Source organism: Enhydra lutris, unplaced genomic scaffold (genome assembly GCF_002288905.1).
Source record: "Enhydra lutris kenyoni isolate GAN:26980312 unplaced genomic scaffold, ASM228890v2 scaffoldscaffold34, whole genome shotgun sequence".
NCBI classification, from domain to species: domain Eukaryota; kingdom Metazoa; phylum Chordata; class Mammalia; order Carnivora; family Mustelidae; genus Enhydra; species Enhydra lutris.
The window spans coordinates 27,959,255-27,978,140 of record NW_019154118.1 but is presented as its reverse complement, the minus strand read 5'-3'; positions in this window follow the sequence as shown (position 1 = coordinate 27,978,140).

The window sequence follows — 18,886 nt, the reverse complement described above, 5'->3', positions numbered from 1 at the left end:
GAACTTCCAGAAAGCCGTGGGCACCTTCTCACCGAGAAGTGCAGATGGTGCTGCAGAGGGGTGCGGACTCCAGAGCCAAACATCTGGGATCTGGGAGATGCACACGCTTTTTCAGGGACACTTTTTATTTTCCAGAGTTGAGTGCAGATAAGCCCACACAGCCTGTAGGAACAGAAACAGAGCCCCACCGTATCGACCAAGACGCCCCGAAGTGTGTCATATCCCACCCCCTTTTACTCGCGATCTCAGCTGAATGAGGTTCAGAGCCTGCTCCTGTCTTTGGGGCAAAGAAGACAATTGGACTCTTCTCTCCACTGGTTCAGTCTAGAATTCAGACTTTCCTGATGGTTTTTCTGGAGCTGATAATGAAAGTCGGTGGCGTGTTTCCCAGCCTGAGTAGTTATCTGGGAAGAGATGAAGTTGTTTGCTCCTTTGGTCAGGAGGAGCGTGGGAGCGCCCGCGGCAGGGGTGGTGGTGCCCGGTGGGGTAGGCCGGGGCCACCCGCCGACTCGAGTGGCGAAAGGCACATTAGTGAGTGCAGCTCTGGGCCGGTCACAGGCCCGACTTAAAGTGCATGTGATAGACTCTTCACATAGAAAAGTATATCCTGTTTCAAAGCTATCCCTCCTTTTAAAGACTTCCTTGATGAGCTGGTGAAGGATTTTGATGCCTGTTTGGTCGTTGATGGGTGTGTAATAGATTTCACAGGCCGTAACGCCTGTTTTCTGGTTGTGCACTTGCTGTTGGGAATGGAAGGAGGCAGGGAGGGCCCAAAAACACTTGGGTTTATGGTTCAGGTCTTGTGGGGCTTTTGATGTGTTTTTGAATGAGGGGGGCAGGGGGTGCCGCACCTGTAACGACAGTGATGCATCGGGCGCACTCGGAGACCTTCTCCCTCCGGTCTCTGTTTTCCTGCCCTCCCTGCTCAGAGGCTCGTCGCTCTGCCGTCCAGCCTCCGCAGCGCCTTTGCCTGCGAGGACAGCCCTGTCATTCGCGTCATGCCGCCCATCCTTGTCTCCCCTAGCGGTCACCCCAGTGGTATTGACATTACTCTTTATGGCGGGGTTTGCTATCTCCTTTATTCCACGAGGCTATGAATTCCACAAGGCAGGAAGCCGGCCTCTTCTCTCCTCCCTCTCATCGCCCTGCCTCGTCCTGCGTCTGGGAAAGAGCGATTCGGCCGTGTCGTCTTTCATTGTGGTTCGCAGATTCTGCACCTGTTCTGAAGTGAAGGTGTGTGGCAATCCTGTGCCGAGAAAGTCAGCATCGGTTTTTCCAAAGCATTTGCTCACTTGGTGTGCCTGTGTCACATTTTGGGGGTTCTCTAAATGTTTCAGACTTCTTCCTTGTTGTTATATTGATTATGGTGATCTGTGATCCGTGATGATGGCTTACTCACAGCTCAGAGAACAGTTGGGACTTCGGCCAAGGATACAGAAGTACGGATTCGAAGGGGCACGTGCACCCCGATGTTTCCAGCAGCATTATCAACGAGAGACAGGCTGTCCCTCCGAATGTCCATCCGCTGGTGAATGGATGGAGAAGAGGTGGTGTATAGACGCTTGTGTATACACACACACACACACACACACACACACACACACACGATGGAGTATGACTCAGCCATCAGGAAGGATGAAACCTTGCCATTCGCAGCGATGTGAATGGAGCTGGAGGCGATTATGCTAACAAAATAAGTCAGAAAAAGACAAACACCAGATGATAGCAATAAAGTATTTTAAAATGAAGGTGTGGACGTTGTTTTTAGACATCATGCTGCAGCACACTTCAAGGACTGGAGTACAGTTTAAATGTGGCGTTTATGGCTACTGGGAAACCCAAGCGGCCGCTGGACTCATTTCTCCACGCCGCTGCGGTTCTGCCGTGGCCTGCAGCCGCCCGCGCAGTGGGCGAGGCGCGCCTGCATTAGCGAAGTGCCTGCGGGTTGGGCGGTGTTGCCGTTCACACTCGCTAACCCTGGAGCCTCTCCGAGGCCGGTACCGGACTGTTCTTCGTTTTACAGACAGAGACGCGGAGGTAGAGAGAACCTAACTCGCTTGTCCCAGCTTCTGTGGCCACAGTGGGGCCAAGCCCGGGTTCGAAGCCGGCATTCTAGCTCGAGTCTGTGTTCTGGACTGTTCTGTGACGGTGCCTTCACATAGCAGCTCTTTATCCAACGAGTCTGAGAAGGAACGAGACAGACAGCAGTCCTCCCGTCCCCAAGCATGCCTGAGGGGCCTTGTGAAGTGACAGGTGAAATGCCCTGAACACGAGGGGGCGAGAAATGCATCCCAGGAGATGCGGGGTTGGGCCGTGTTGGGGAGGAGGGAGGGAGGGAGGGCAGAGAAGTGTGTTCCCGGTGAGACCAGCCTCCTGGGGAGTCCGTTCCATGGAGGACGTGGAGACAACAGGATTTGGTGACGGGATGTGGGAGCGGAAGGATGGGAGAGAGATGTGCCCAGTGTTTCGGGTTATGCAGGGGGAGGTGGGGGCAGAAGGGGGAGGGAGGTCAGGGCAGAGTGTGGGGTGCCGGTGACCGTGACCTTGGGCAGTTGAGGATGTTTCTCTTGAGTGTCAAAGATAGTGTGGGCCAGGAGCATCAATGTGGGGCCGCCCATGTAGCCCCAGAGCCCTGGGGGGCCGAGGCCGGAGCCCAGGTTGGCTGGAGCAGGCCTGGGGATGTTCCTGAGCCACGGGTTCCGCTGCCCTCGGGGCCCTGCGCACGGCGCCCCCCCCCCCCCCCCCCCCGTGGTGGTGTCAGGCTTTGTGGGAAGCATCCGTGACCATTAGCCTCTTCCCTTTGCTTCTCTGTATTGAATATGGTTTTTAAAGATACTCTCAAGAATTAAAGCTGGTACAAGAGATTCTGGAGTCTGAAGTACGAATAAAGGATTAGCTGTGTCTAACCAACAGTTTAATGTACCTTTGCATCTTTAATGTCTTGACCAGATATACTTTATTTCTAAAATTCTGTGTATTTATTTTTCAAATTGGCCCTTCTCTTATTATTTTTTTTTGATTCTTTTATTTTCCTTTACTCATTATAAACAATGTGTTGTTGACTCTCCATCAGAACGTGGATGCTAAACTCCAAGAATTAGCACAGAAATTTGTAGGAAGGAGACAGGATTCTATTTCCTAATTAAATATAGATGCTTATGTAAACCAAGAAAAAGAATAAAATTTCCAAAAAAGTACTAAAACCTCATGTGAGTCTTACTTTCAGATCTCCTTCTGACCTGCTTTGTTTTGTTTAGTCAAACCTAAACTCTATGCGTTTTTCTTGTTTGGCAGTGATGTAGGGATCAGAATCCGTATGTCACATGATTGACGAGCCAGAGCTGGTGCAGTGAGAGAAAGGAAAGTATCTTACCTGAATATAAGGATTAGGATTCAGAGTTGATAGAATGGAGGCTAGATTTTTTTTAGAAAGAAAGATAGTTTTGACTAGTTCTTTAAGATAATATCTTCAAATAAGCTATTGAATATGGGGCTTAAAATGAACTACAGATAATTACAAAGAAGCAGTTACCCCAAGTGTAGGGCTCAGGTATTTGGTGTTGCCTGTGCCTTCATAAGCATCCAGGGAGCTTTCTGATTAGATAAACGTACTAAATTCTCTCTCCACAAGATTCAAGGGGGAAAAAAGACAACACAGGGAGTGCATTAATGTTTTCTATTCACACTCACAGAGAGACCCCGAATTTTTCCTTCCTAATTCATCTAGGGACTTGCTTTATGCTAGCTCAGACCCAAGAGTTTTATCAGTAGCTAAAATGAAATTATTACAGACAATGTGGTTGTAATTCATATGCTTCTGGTTTAGTGAAAGTTTTCATCCTCCTCAAGTGCCTGACCATAATGGAAAATGACTGCATAACTTTTCCTTAAAAATCTCTCTTCAATTCATTGCACACACACAGTTTTATCCTTCCATGCCCATTTTGGAGGAGCTCTGAAAAAGTCACAGAGAAATTCCACACCAAGTTGGAAGATGTCACGTACATTTGATTTTATGTTTGACAATTGATGGACAGACTCCTTCATTCAGTTTCTTCATTTTATTTCCTAAGATATGCGGAATCCATTAAATAGTCCAGCTTCGAGACTTCTCTGGGGTACAGGTGCATTTTGGGTTCTACATTCCCTCTTCCCTTTGGGTCACCTGACGATTATTTGCTGTCCTGTATTTGTCCCAGCCCATCACAGCCTTCCTCTGGCTGTTTCTGCTTCAGGAAAGGTCAGGGTTCCTAAAGGGATGTCTCAAATGATCCCGAATCAGTCCCATTTCCCCACCCCATATCCCCTTTTCTCTTTCCATTAGACTGTTCTAGAAAGTAGCACTTTTCTGTCCTCAAGCAGCCAAGGAAGATATAAACCTGTAACTATTATACATTTATGTTATGTGTTTGTACGTAGATACAGCTAACTGTCATGGAGGTAGTATGTTCATGGCATAAAGAATGCTTTGGAATCAAGTAGCATAAATTGTTTGATTTTATCCAGGATGCGGGGATGTCTGGACGTTATCGGTATCATCTGAGCTGGGCCTCAATGTTGTATGTCAGTTTTACCTAAAAACAAAGGCAAAAACTAATGAAAATGCCTAAAAATAATTAGAATTCAAAATATATCCCATCTTGGGAGCAGATTATGCAGTTTTAGATAGATGCACCCTCAGTTTTCTTCGAGATCGTAAAAAGACGACAGTTTCTTCCTGCAGGTGTTCCTGGTTTGTCCACGTACATGATGCACATCCCTCAATTTTAGCAGGTGTCTTCTCATCTTTCACTGAAAAGATCAAGATGTCCCGGAGTTTTTGCGCACTTCCTCAGCTTCTGTGCATTCTAGTACAGTATCTCTACATTTTTATGGATTCCCTTCACCCTTGGTTTTATCACGATGAACTTGTCTTCTCAGCCAAGCCCTGTCCCTTGGCCTTGGCCCCCGTCCCCTCCGTCTGCATCTGCTCTGAGATGTCTTACTCCATCAGTGTCTCCTGCTTTCTTGTATCTTTATCTCTTTATTTTATCCGTTACACTATCTTACACCTCACAAATGCATATACCTATCTACACATTTAACTCAAAATCAGCATCTTTTTCTCACCAGTCTTCACAACTTTCTATACGCTCTTTTCGTTGACCGTGAACACCGTGGCAGCAACTGCGGCTGGTACCGATGAGCGATTTCTCAGCCGTTCAGTCTGCCTGCGGGTATGGACTCTTCTCCCTTCCTGATCTTTCTGGATAATTTGACATTCTGGCCCGGCTCGTCTTATTGGATCTCTCTCAGCCTTGGACTTCTGTGTTCTTCTCCCTCTCACTTTGCTTCATTTTCTTTCCCACCAGAGTTTATTTAGTAACCACTCCCTCAAGCGTTTGTTCTCTTTCTACTTTTCTGTCTTCCATAATCTCACTTTTTCCGGGGGCTACAAGTATCACCTTCACTCGGGTGACTTTCACATCCAAAAGTTCTGTTGGCCACCATCATCATTGGGATGTTATGGAGGCATTTCAGACTCACTCTGTATAAATCCCAACATCATCCTAAACTTCATTTTCTGCTTCCACAGCCCAGTTTTTCAGCTCTCTCTGACTTCTGTTTCTATTAGGAATGTTGCTAATAACTTGTTCTCCAAGTGGCTTGGATTTAAAATCTGGATGTAATTTTGCCCCCTCTCAGTGCTTCAGTGACTATTTCTAAATGTTTTCAAACCTTGAATTTGTCTCTCAGTAAAAGCTTTCATAACTTTTCTCTCTTTGCAATATCCTGGCTCCCGCTCTGTTTCACAGCCTACGAGCTGTGCCGTGTAAATGAGGAAGTTGTGAATTGCTCAAGAGTAAGGGTGACGCTCGCGTAGACTATGATGTGAAGAGATTGGCAAACTCTGCAGACACCCATGAACCTTCCAGTACACCCACAACACTGAACCACCGGGGTGACCCCCGGCAAGTCTTCCAACCTGTGTTCTTCTAGTTGAACTAAAGCACGCCATGCCCCATCTTCCATAAAGTCTCGTGCCGGTCCTAACATTATCCTCTTTGAGAGCCCTCAGTGGCTCTCTTAATCTTATTGAAGGAAGCATCAAGTCCTTAATATTGTAATGAATATCTTTGTCAAAAATGCCCCTAGGGGCACCTGGGTGGCTCAGTGGGTTAAGCCTCTGCCTTCGGCTCAGGTTATGATCCCGGGGTCCGGGGATCGAGCCCCACATCGGGCTCTCTGCTCAGCGGGGAGCCTGCTTCCCCCTCTCTCTGCCTGCCTCTCTGCCTACTTGTGATCTCTGTCTGTCAAATAAATAAAATTGCCAAGTGTGTATGTGTGCTTTTGAAACACAAGTTTTTTTTTTTAAATAGTGCCATTAATTAAGAATTATTTGCTATTTCAAATACAAATTGCAAATAATTTAAGCACAAACGGACCCTCTCAGTTATCTAAGTGTAACAATAACATAACACAGAACAGAAGACAAAACCAGTCTCAGAAAATTTGGGAACCGGTTCAGCTCCTCAGAATCTCAGTGTCAGGAATTTATAACGTTTCCCTTGTTAAAGAAGCCTGTGTGTGTGTGTGTGTGTGTGTGTGTGTGTGTGTGTGTGTAATGTACCGATGTTAAAAAGAAATTCTCCGTGCCCAGGTTGAAGGTGGGAGGCAGGTTTTACTCCGGTGCTGCTACAATGGGGTTTCGCAGCAGGGGAGGGAGAGGGACCAGGCTCACGTCTGAGCAGAGCGGAGAGGAGTGGAGGTTTGTAGCTGAGGCGCAGGGTGGGTTCCGTGGGTGGCAGGCACTACGGACCGTGAGGGCCGGGGCATCCTTGCCGCGCTGTGTCCGCAGGAGTCTTGCCGAAGGCAGCAGAGTGGTAAGACGCGCAGGTGGTAGGGGACGGACGGATCGAACACGAACGCGGGGATTGTTGCTGCTGAGGCCGCGGAGTTCTTGCTAAAACTGAGCTGAACTGGCGGAGGACGGAGCGAGCCTGAGGTCAGGGCCTGGACGGGGTGGGGGACCCCGAGGAGCCTCGGGCCAAGCAGAGAGCCTGTGTGACCCGCGAGGCCGCTAACTCGGAGCTCAGCCCCGGCGGTCCCCAGTGTCTGGAGAACACAACAGTCTGAGAAGCCAGGGTCTGTCTGCCCCACGTCGCGGTGGCCCTTCAGCTCCCCGGTGTTGAGGGCCCCGTCACAGTCATTTCCTCCACTGAGACTTCCTCCATGCCCTTGGGAGCCTGTGGCTCTTTCCTCCGAGTCCCCTGGGATACGAACACACTTAGTCAAACGGCATTTATTTTTATAGACCGGACCTGGATCAGCAGCACGCGTCCCCCGGACTCGTCAGCTCTTCTGGGAAATGTTCCGCTGCGTCCCTTGCCCTTGCCTTACCTGTCACACCAGGTGCAGCCGCGTCTGCTGTAGGACTTTCCCGTAAGTCCCGGTGAGAGCAGAGTGGGCTCCGGGTGTCAGACCTCGAGCTACTGTGTGCCGAGTCGCTTCAGGTTACGGAAGAAGACGAAAGCCGTCCCGGTCTTGGAGATCGTCCTTGGAGATCGGTCTTGGAGATCGCGCGTCGCGGTCCCCTGATGCTGCGCCAGGAGGGGCTCTGCAGGTACAAGGGAGCTTCATCAGGCACCTTGAACTCGCCGGTCCGGATTTTCCTGAGTGTGTGCCTCCCCCTTTTCAACCCAGTGTGATTCTGAGAGTCCACTCTGTACGCGATTGCTGTCTCCAGACAGGAGTGTAACATTTTGGGTTAAAACCGGCTCCTTAACGACGCTGCTTGATGCCCGATTATGCTGGATAGTGGTTTGTGTTTCTGTGGATTGATCATTTCTGGAACCTGCGGTGCAGCAGTCCCACCTGCCGTCTCTGTCTCGTGGGCAGATTTACATATTTGACTAAATGCTGTTCACACTTTGATGAAATTTAAATTAATTATACCTAGTTAAAGCTTACTTAAAAAGGCCCAGTTGCCTGGAGCTCTGGAAGAATTCCCACTCAATTCTCCAAGTTCAATCTAGATGACAAAAAAAGAAAGCATGAACTCTAAGTGTCCTTACAAAACAGATTTCATGTTGTGACCCGGCAAAATTTGCCAATTTTTGAGCCAGAGTTAATGACATGCCTTACCGACATTGGGCTGCATGGTAATTTGGTAAAATGAGTAAGCATTTAATGTCGGTTATTACAAATAATAATGGTTTCGGGGAATCTGGGTGGCTCAGTTAGGCATCTGCCTTTGGCTCGCAGGGTCCTGGGATCGAGTCCCAGTCCTACTCCCTCTGTTCCCTCCACCCTGCCTGCTCTATTGCTCTCTCTGTCTCAAATAAATAGGTAAAATATTTTTTTAATTTTTTTTAAAGATTTTATTTATTTATTTGACAGCCTGAGATCACAAGTAGGCAGAGAGGTGGGTGGGAGGGGTGGGGGAGCAGGCTTCCTGCTGAGCAGAGAGCCCGATGCGGGGCTCAATCCCAGGACCCTGAGATCATGACCTGAGCCGAAGGCAGAGGCTTAATCCACTGAGCCACACAGGTTCCCCTAAAATATTTTTAAATAAATAAATAAAAATGGTTTTCCTGCTCCCAACTAGGTTATCTGAGGGTGGCTAATGGCAAAGGAAGAAATTAAGTCACTCCAAGACAGGTTGTACTCCCAGTTTAAGCATGGAAAAGGAGAAGAGAAGCCGATGTGTTCCCCCCATCTAGCTCGTGATGTGGCGGGAGTCTGTTCTCCTGGTAAAGAGCTCTGGACCCGATGTGGCCGCAGCCTGAGCTGGGGAAATGGAACTTTCACCTGTTTCATTCTGCGGCAGGAATGCGCAGTAGATCATCGCTGCGTGGTACTATGTAGCTGTTAGAATGCACTAATAAATGCTGACGTAGTATAAAATATTCTGGGAGGCAGTTCACTCCATGCATAGTAAATTTTTTTATTAAGTCTTTTGGCATTCACTTAATGCCATCTGTAAAGCTCATGGAAACCTGGAGTTGCTATGGAAACATGCTGGGGGAGGCCCGTGCGAGAGAGCCCCATAACACACCCCGTGAGATTTTCTGCTTCACCTCTGTCTTGCCCTACCAGCGTCTTGGGCTGAGCCTGCCCGTGTTCTGTGAGTGAAATTTCCAAAGTGCTTTGCGTGGCTTATTTTTCTGTCACTGCTTGGGTGATTTAAAATTGAGTAAACACCATCAGACCCCATTCACTTACGCAGGGCCTCCTGATTCTAATTGCCGTTCCCTAAGTAGCACATATTGTTTGCACAAAAGAGCGTTGCTTTGCCTTCGGATACTGGGTTCGGGGACAGCTGCAGTGAGCCCTCCCCCTGCTCCTCAGGTTCAGGTGCGTTCTCCCCGCTTCCCCGGCTGTTCTGGGGAGCCTCGTGAGCTCCGTCTTCTGAGCTCCCCCATCTGCTGAAGCGTCTGTCTTCTGGGGGACCATGTGCTGGGGACACCCGGGTTTCTTCTGCGGAGGTGGTAGCCCAGCATCTCTCCGCGGAATCACCTTTCCTTTCCCCTGGCACGACATAAGCCCCTCTCCGTGTGCATTTTAGAACAACGTTAGAGGGAACCCGTGAACTCCGGAATTACAGCCACTTACCACAACGGGCGTTAATTTCTCAGCCACGTCGGGTCCAAAGTGGGAGATGGTCTCGGGCGAAGGCTATGATTAGGCACGGAGGTTGAAAGTCAGGTTCTCCTGAGCCTGCAACCCTGTCTGCTTCCCCGTGTGGCTTTCAAGGTCGCCAAGTTTGTGTCCACCCCAGTCCGCTGAAGGGAAGGAGCAGGGGAAAGCCAAGTCGGGGGTTCAGATGCCAAACCAGCAGGTGACACGCGACCGTCCTCTGGCTTGCCTTCCCGTTAGCATTCAGGTGCATGGGTCCCTTCGTCTCTAAGGGAGGGCGCTGAGCCTGGCCCAGCTGCGCGCCCCCAAGGAAGAGGAAGCGGGTTGGATGTGCAGCTCGCCAGGCTCTTTACTCAGTGAAAGTGGGATTGCTACGTTGAGTAGAATCACAGCATATTTTAGTAAATTCATCTTTTCGTTCCCTCAGAGCAGCTGGTATTGTGCCTAGTTAATGATTCCAGAACGGTTCAGAATGTCTTGTACCTTTAGATTACACTAGAGTTTGTTGTATTTTATTCCGTGTGAGCTCACACGAGGCAGAGCGAAATATATCGAAATGCTAGAACGATTCTCTCACTTTGTACCCTCTTTATTCTGCTCTCTGCACCTGAGCTCACTTGGCCTTTGATTATATGTGGTACCAAATAGGTGTCCCAGACATGAAGCTATAATTGTGACCTTGCTGGAGGGCATCCGAGATGGTGAGGCTGATCGCAGTGCACGTGGGTTGGCCGGCATTAGCCAAGGGTCTTGGTCCAGTCCGCTGGGACAAGGAGATCAGAATGACTGACTCATCCAGTAAAATGTTATTGACGTTCATTGTTATTAATTTATTTTATTCCTACCGTGAGCTAGGCGCTACTGTGTAAATAAGATGTAAACATGGCTATAGGGGCCCCTGTGTGGGGGGTGTCCTATCTCTTAATCAGAGGAGGACACTGGTTGAGCAGATCTGACCCCAAAGGATCAGAGGATGAAACTCATAGTTGTGTCGCCCAGTATGTTTTGGGTATGTGTGTGCGTTTCTGTGTGTAGCTTCGCCTTCTGATCTTGACGAGTCTGCAGAAATAGCTTCCCATGGAAAAAAATCAGTTTAGAAGAATGAGAATCTAGGTGTGAAATGGACAAGTAGGAACAGGTAGTTTTAAAGACAAAAGCTTGTGAAACAAATTTGGCAAAAAAATAAAATAAAATAAAAATAAACCACTCCACCTGAAATCAAAGCCCAGTAATTCCTCCACTTCTTCCTTTTTGCAGAATTTCTTTTGTTACTTTTTTCCCCAGATTGAACCGTGAACTACAACAAACAGAGCAGTGGAACGATAGGGATAGAGGGGTCTTAACCGTGGACTTGAAGTTTCGCTGGTGCCACTTAAGGCCACGGAGTCACAGCTAGGGAACCTGGAAACGAGCTCTAAGATTTCCGTAAAAGTCTTAAGAATTGGGGACTGCGAACAACAGTGAGACCATCGGTGTAAACATCCACGATGGGTCAGGTGGTGTAGTGACCATTTAATATTTTTATTTTAAATCCTGTTAGTACTAAAAAGAATGAGCATTTTCATACCCTTTTGCATATGGTAAAATGGAATCTCAGAGAGTTTTAAAAATGTCTAAAATCCTTTACCTCACTCTGAGCTTGCTAATGGAATAGCTGTTAGCTGCATGTGACTATTTAAATTTAAATATAAATTAAATGAAATTAAAAATTCAGATCCTCGGTCATCTTCACATTTTGTGTGTTGAGTAATCCCATGGGCTGAATGCCTGTGGTATCAGACCACCCAGACTGAACATCTCCATCATTTCAGAAAATCCCCTCTGGCCGGCCCTTCTGGGTGCTGGAAGAGCCTGGATTCACGTGCGCATTGCCACAGACTCTGCTCCCCGTCCTCTTCCATGACACCCAGATAATACTCGCACTGATTCACGGAGGGAGTTCGTATCCCAAGGCGTTGCTCTATTGAATCCTATTTCTATTCTTTTAGAAACTAACGAACGTAAAAATCAATCTCTTTTGAATATTTCTTTGACTATGAGTTATAGATGATTACAAAAGTATTAGGTTTTCTTTTTCCATCAAAGTGTTGTGTAGAGTGATCTTTTTAAAAGCCACGCGTGGTCACAGTACTCACCAGTAGAGTACTTACCCGGACCTCTGCTGCCTCCGCCACACACTCGTGTGCCGACACTCCCTCGGCTCCCGAAGCTCCAGAGCTTACCAGACACCCAGCAGTTCCCTGTCCTGGGGAGCTTTCGCTCGAGGAGGGAGATGGACAAGTTTATAATCATCTGTAGTGTGTTAAGAAGTAATGGATTAAGACACAAGAAGGAGATCCCATGGAGGTTAGAATTTGAAATCAGGTTTCAGATATTACAGAGCAGATGACGACATCTGAGTGCAGGCGTGAAGGCAGTGACGCCCTGCCGGTCCAGTCGTCAGTCCCCAGTCCTGGCAGGGAGAAGAACAAGGACAGAGACTCCAAGGTCAGCTGGAGATGCCCCGATGAGCTCTAGGACAGCAGAAGAGGCTGTTTTTACAGTAGGTCCCATCGAAGGTGGACTAGGAGCTATCTACTTGACGAGAGGCAGCACTGGGCACTGGGATAGCAGAAGAGTGAGAGAAGGGGCTTCTGCCAGTTGTGTGGGGCCATTGTGTTAGTTGTATGTGTCAGCAAGACTGGGCCAGAGGTTATCCAGGTGGATGGTAGAACACTGTGTGTGTGTTGGCGGGGGCGGCGGGGGGCGGTTTGCAGGTGAGGTTAGCATGGGAATCCAGACTGTGAGAAGGCCATCACCCTCTCTAGGACTGTCGGGCATGATCCGTTCTGTCAAGGGCCTGCGTAGAACACACAGGCAGAGGAAGCATCGATTTGCTGTCTGCTTGGCGTCTGCCCTTGGACGTCGGTGCTCCTGGTTCTGGGGCCTTCGGGCTCACAGCCAGACTCGCACCACCGACCCCCAGTTCTCAGGCTCGAGGTTTTCCTGGGTCTCCAGCATGCAGACAGCTGGTCAGGACTTCCCTGATGATACCTCTCTTTCTGTTTGTCTGTCCTTCTCCTGTTGGTTCTGTTTCTCTGGGGATTCTGATACAGCATGCGCGTCGCTTAGAAAATACTTGGCTTTGGTTGAGTGAGACAAGGCGACCCAGAAGCAGATCATTCCAAAGACAGAATGTGCTAAGTGGCGTTTTATTGGAACCTCATATTTTGACAAACACCTGACGTCCTCACACGCGCGTCTCATGGTCTGTGTAAGCTTGTGTCCGTACTTAGACTAAATCACTGTTCTTTGGGGATCCGTCATATTCCAAGCCAGTGCTCATGACCGTACTTCAAGCAGGGGCCCCAGGGAAGCGCACCAGTGACCCTCCTTTGGCAGCTGGTGCTGTAAGGACTTCAGATCCGATTTTATCAGATTTTATCAGATGCTTCCCAGGAACCCTATCACTTGCGAGACGATACAGCCTTTCTGCCTTGTGGGGGGGGGGGGGGGGGGGTCAGTCGGGGGTGCTGTGTGACCCTGGAAGTTTGCAGTCTGCTGGGAAAAAACAAGCCAGGGCAGGCAAGTGGTGTTCTGGGTTCTTCACACACCTGGTGGGGACGTCTGGGATGTGCCGTTCCTTAATAGACGTATCTGTAGGGCCATGCATGATCCCGGCCCGTTCAGCTAGAGACAGTGGCTTCAGAACATTCTCTCTCTTTAAGAAACAGAAGCAGACACAGTAACGATGAGTTCCAAGTGTCATTTCCTTGATTCCCTGCTTCGAAGCCAAAGTTGTTCTTCAGCGCAGCTCAAAGACCTACACATCCACGTCCCACTCACGTACGGGGACACTGAGCAGAGGCCTCTGGGGTCAGGCTTACGCCCAGTGTGAGACCTGCGGGTGTGCTTTTGAAGGAAAGTGACTGAAAATCACAGCATATCAGTGCTTTTGAAACTTTGCAGTTTATATGATAGACATCCAGTCTCCAGATGCTGAATTGCGTCCTGGAGATCTTTGTCTCTCCTGTGCCACGCACTGTATCCCTCAGTGGAGTCTCGGCTGGTCCTTCTGATGCTCCGTAAGAAGGAATCATGCGCCTAGAGGAAAGCTTGAACCCACAGGCATTCTACTCGGACCAGGGTCAGCTCACTATTCTAGACATGAATGTTTGCTTAATTCTTCATTACACTGGACTTTATATTGTTTGGAATAATCAGCATATTTTATAATGAATCTGGGGATTACCAGCTCTAAACCATTTACAAATAGAGTAATCGATGTAGTCCCTGTCTTCCCACAGATGAATTGCTGATGGGAAATCAAGGAGCTAATTAAAAATGGGAAATCTGCTTCCTACAGGATACAGGGGCAGTAACAAAAAATGGGAATAGTAGGGGTGCCTGGGTGGCTCAGTCGTTACGCGTCTGCCTTCGGCTCAGGTCGTGATCCCAGGGTCCTGGGATCGAGCCCCACATCGGGCTCTCTGCTCCTCGGGGAGCCTGCTTCCCCCTCTCTCTCTGCCTGCCTCTCTGCCTGCTTGTGATCTCTGTCTGTCAAGTAAATAAATAAATCTTTAATTAAAAAAATGGGAATAGTAAATCCTTTCACCCAAACTCAACTGACCTAAAAGTAATTTTGCCTTTCATTATTTATCTAAAAACATTTTACCAAAATGTTCAGCTGATAATTATGTTTCTAATGATTAAGTCACTTAAAATTTAATCTGATTTGGGGGTGTTAATGTTTTTAAACTTATGTATTAGTGATTATGTAAATTTGCTAATTTTAAAAACTAAAGTTTTTTTTTTTTCTAAAACACTTGCTAACTTGTGTACATCAAAGTCTATTTCCTATAATCATGGTGCTTTATGAGTACTGGGGCTTGTAAAGTCTTTTTCAGCGTCCTCATGGAAATGGACTTGGAATCCTAGTATCCTGTGAACTTCTGACAGGAATGTGAGTCTGTATCCGAGCGTAATTGAGGTCATGCTGTGGTGATGATCCAGTGTCTTACTGTCTTAAGATACCAGAGGTGTATTTTTAGTCATGCTACATGAATGCCATAGGTCACTAGGGATTCTGTCCCCTGTTGTCCTCATCTGGGGACCTTGAGTGAGGGAAGCCCCCCTTACTGGGATTTGCTGGTGGTCACTGCTGCACGAGAAGATGGGGAATTGTGCACCAGCTCTTAAAAGTGTCCGTCTGAAAGAGGCACTCACTTTTTGCACACATTTCATTGGGCCACACAAAGCACAGGATCGTGTTTAACTTCTAGGCATAGGGAATTAATTGTGTGTAGTTGTATCATGTGCCCAGAATGAAGAGAACCAGAAATATTAGCTGTAACCATGTCTGTGTCATAGTTCTTGAAGAAGGGACCAAGGGAAGAAAGGGAGGGAGGGCAGAGGGAGGAGGGGAAGAGAAGAAGCGGGGGACAGAGGGATAGCAAGAGGGCAGGAGGGACGTAGGAGAGAAAAAAGAAAAACAGAAAAGGAAAGGGAAGAAAGAAAGTCCTTTGACTCCTGACACTGTGCACCTGCGTGTGTCTGCTTTAATAACAAGACATGCACATGTTAGTTTACTCCTGCAGTTTGTAAGGGGGTCAGGAACGGCTTCTGAAATGAGGTGACCTGTGAGCACCATCTTGCAGAAGAGGAACAGGGATCTGCAGGAGAGAAGAGATGAAAGGGCTTCCAGGTCGGAGCTGAGCTTAACTGAAGATGTAGAATCAACGAGGCCCACGATCCAGCACCTCGAGACTCTCTTCGTTTACTTAGTTTTTAACTGACTGGGTGTGACAGCCTGGGTTGTTGGTCCCCAGGTATTTCTTCCCCTTCGTATTGCCTGTAGGATGGACATACAGTCCTGCCCTGTGGACTTATTTTAGACGCGACCACGTGACTTTTCTGGCCAATAGAATGAAGGTCTGATTGACAGAGTGCAGATTCTGAGCTTTGAAGTGAGGAGGTGTCCCGGGTTTCCGTTTGCCTCCCAGCAGCATGCGCATGTCCAGACGGCTGCTTTCGGTCCAGCCTGGGCTGGTCAGTGAGGCACAGGAAGCAGGCTCCCTCACTACGCATCAGACAGCAAATCTCCCCGTCTGTAAATGGGGCAATAGATGCTTTTTATTATATCACTGACTTTTGTGGTGGTTGCTTTGTTACACAGCATCAGCGTATCAGCTGCTGACTTGTAACAGTCAAAAACTTAACCAGACGGAGTTGAGGGAAGAAGTTGATTTTTGAATTGAAATATTGCAACAAATTTGAAAGTCAGCCATTTTAAATAAGAAAACGGGTGTGTAGTATCTGTTTTACTTACATATAACTGTGTGGGAGGAGCAGTGGGGGGGTATGTCTTTGATCTCTTGAAGAAGAAAGTTCTGGACATGGGGACTTTCTATTTGGAGTTCTACCCAGCTTCGACTCAGTTGTGGAAGTGAGACCAGGAGGAATGTCTCTGTGCTAGCGTTCTGCTTCCTGTGGCCACCTGCCTGCCTAGCCCATGCAGGGGACATTAGCAGGTCAGTGACAGCTGGTAGTTCTTTATGCTGTAAATCAAACCTGAGCTGAATTCCTTCTGGGGCAAGTTTTGCATCTGTGGATACCACTGTCCTTATTTTCAGTACAAGTTTGGAACTGGAATGTGATGGTTACAAACTTGGATCTGGAGGAAAACAGAGCTTGGAACTTGACCTGGAACTTGGAGCTTACTAGCCATGTTGCCTTAGATAAATTATTGAACTTACTTAAACCCGAGTTTATGAGTGTTGCCATAGAAAAACTGAGAATAACATGACCTATTGCACCTGATTGTTCTTGGCTGATGCATGTAGAGGTGTTTGGTGTAGTGCTGGGCACAAAGGATGAGTTCAGGGTGTGTCCTTGATGGAAATACCAATGTCGATGGCTTCTGCTGGTCACCTTTTGTGATCCTTTGAAGACAGAAAAGCAAGTATCTGTCCATGTTGTCATATTACAGATTCTACTAACCTTGTGTTCCTTGGCTTTTGGTTAGCCTAAAGGAAAAACTGTCATATGGGGAATTTGTTCAAGTGCTTATTCTAATGCTGTACACAACAAAAGATCATTCTAACCTGTTTTAATCTCTAGTATTTCCACTGTACAATCACCTATTTGGCCAAAGTATGCAATTAAAAGTATTTTTAATGAAAATGAATAATTTTATTATTATTAAAATATTATTAAAATATTTACTAATATTTATATATGACATAAATATTAATAAAATATTAAAATAAATATTATTAAAATAAATTTATTTAATGAATAATTTAAAATTTCCTGGTACAATGATCTTTTATGTATTTATTTTTAATTTTTTATTATTTTTTAATGAATTCAGGTGTTGTTAACATATAGTGTTACATCACTTTCAGGTGCTGCCTTTAAAAATAATATGAACACATTGTATTTTCCTAGTATGCCCCGATTTAAATCAACTGGAAAGAATTTTTTTCTGACTCTTTCAAGAACTTAGTGCTTAACGGTTCTCTGCTCTTCACCCACATGAAGACCTCAGCATATATTTTACAGGACAATAAACAGATAATTGAAACAGATCATTTTCACATCGTCGTCTGGGCTCATAGAACAGTAAACTTTCAGGTTGCGAAATGCACCATCCTTTGAAACATCACCGGAGCATGCATCAGAGACTGAAGTATCTGCCGTCGTGTAATCAGCTTCCTTCTTCCGGGGCTGGTGCGTGTGCACGGGCCTCGTACGGTATCTGTACAAGATGCGAGGTGCTGTGTGCAGGGTCCTGTTCAGGGTGGGGGGTGGGAGGCTGTGAAGGTTACACTTATGGATGAGACATGGATTTCTAAAAGTGCATTAAATCAAAAGCAGAAAAAAAAAAGAACTTCCATTCGGCAAGGTTCTCTTGCTCGTAAGTACAACCTGCCTCTCACTCGCTTATGCCTCAAAGGGGACGTGTGGACCCTGGGGATGAGGAGCCTCAGAGACGCTGAGCGCCAGATTCAGGCGCAGCTGCCTACCCCCGGGACCTTCCAAGACGGATCTCCCGCTGTCCTCCAGTGCTGCCCTCCTTTGTGTGGCTTCATCTCCAGGAATACGCCGTGGACTCTGTGGCTCCTGGCCGCTGCAGGCCTCCCCTGCCTTTCCGTCCGCGATCTCAAACACGTTTGCGTCCCAGCGTTCTTATTTCTCGCGGTCTTGTGTGGCTGTGTGCTCTTCCTGATCCCACATGCCCTCTCCCCGTTAACTCATCACTTACTAATATTTATTCAAGTCCTAGTTGAGATTTGACCTCCTTCAGGGAGCCTTCCCTGACCATGAAGTACTTTATCTCCTAAGTGTGTGCTAATGATGCCGTCTGTTCAGCCTCTTCTGGCACTTATTACGTGACTGAGAATGTCTGCTTTTATTTCCGTCCCCTCAGCCTGAAACATGATGCGGGTCGGAAAGTAGATGCTCGGTAGCAAGACGCTCTTCAAAATGCCCAATTCCTGTTTTCATGGAAAAATCTCTTTCTGTTAACAGTAGTTATCTGAAAAAACCAGTAATGTGTCTTTTATCTTCGTAGGCATTTCTCTTCTAATGAAATCTGGAATGAAAATATCTGTACTTTAATAATTTGTAAGATGCCTCTCCTCCCTCCCCCTCTTTCTGTGCCCCCAAATCCCTGTCTGTTGTGTTAGCTTGCGGACGCTTTGCTCCCATCAAAAGAGTCAGTGTGGTGTGGGAATATTGATTGATTTAAGCAGATTACATCTGTCTGGAAAAAAATAATGGCATTCCTCTAAAATTGTATATCAGGGAGATTTCTCAGAGAAAACTGATAGAATATAAAAGAGCAAGGACGATACTGTAATAGGTACTAAATTTTTATATTATTATTAGCGGTAACTTATTCTCTGCCTTCCCTTCCATTCTCCCTCCTCCTCCTTTTATATTCTTTTCTTGTCTCCTTCTTCCTCACCTCCATCTCTTCCTCCTCTACGTACTATTTCTTGTCCTCTACTACCACCACTGCCACTACCATCCACTACCACTCTCATGGCTGTCATCACCGTCATTACAATGTCACCAACATCACCACTGCCATCACCAGCATCACTATCACTGCCACCACCACCACCATCACCATCATCTCCACCATCACCATCAACACCATCACTGCCATCATCAGCATCACCATCACTGCCACCACCACCACCATCACCATCATCTCCACCATCACCATCAACACCATCACTGCCATCATCAGCATCACCATCCCTGTCATCACCACCACCTT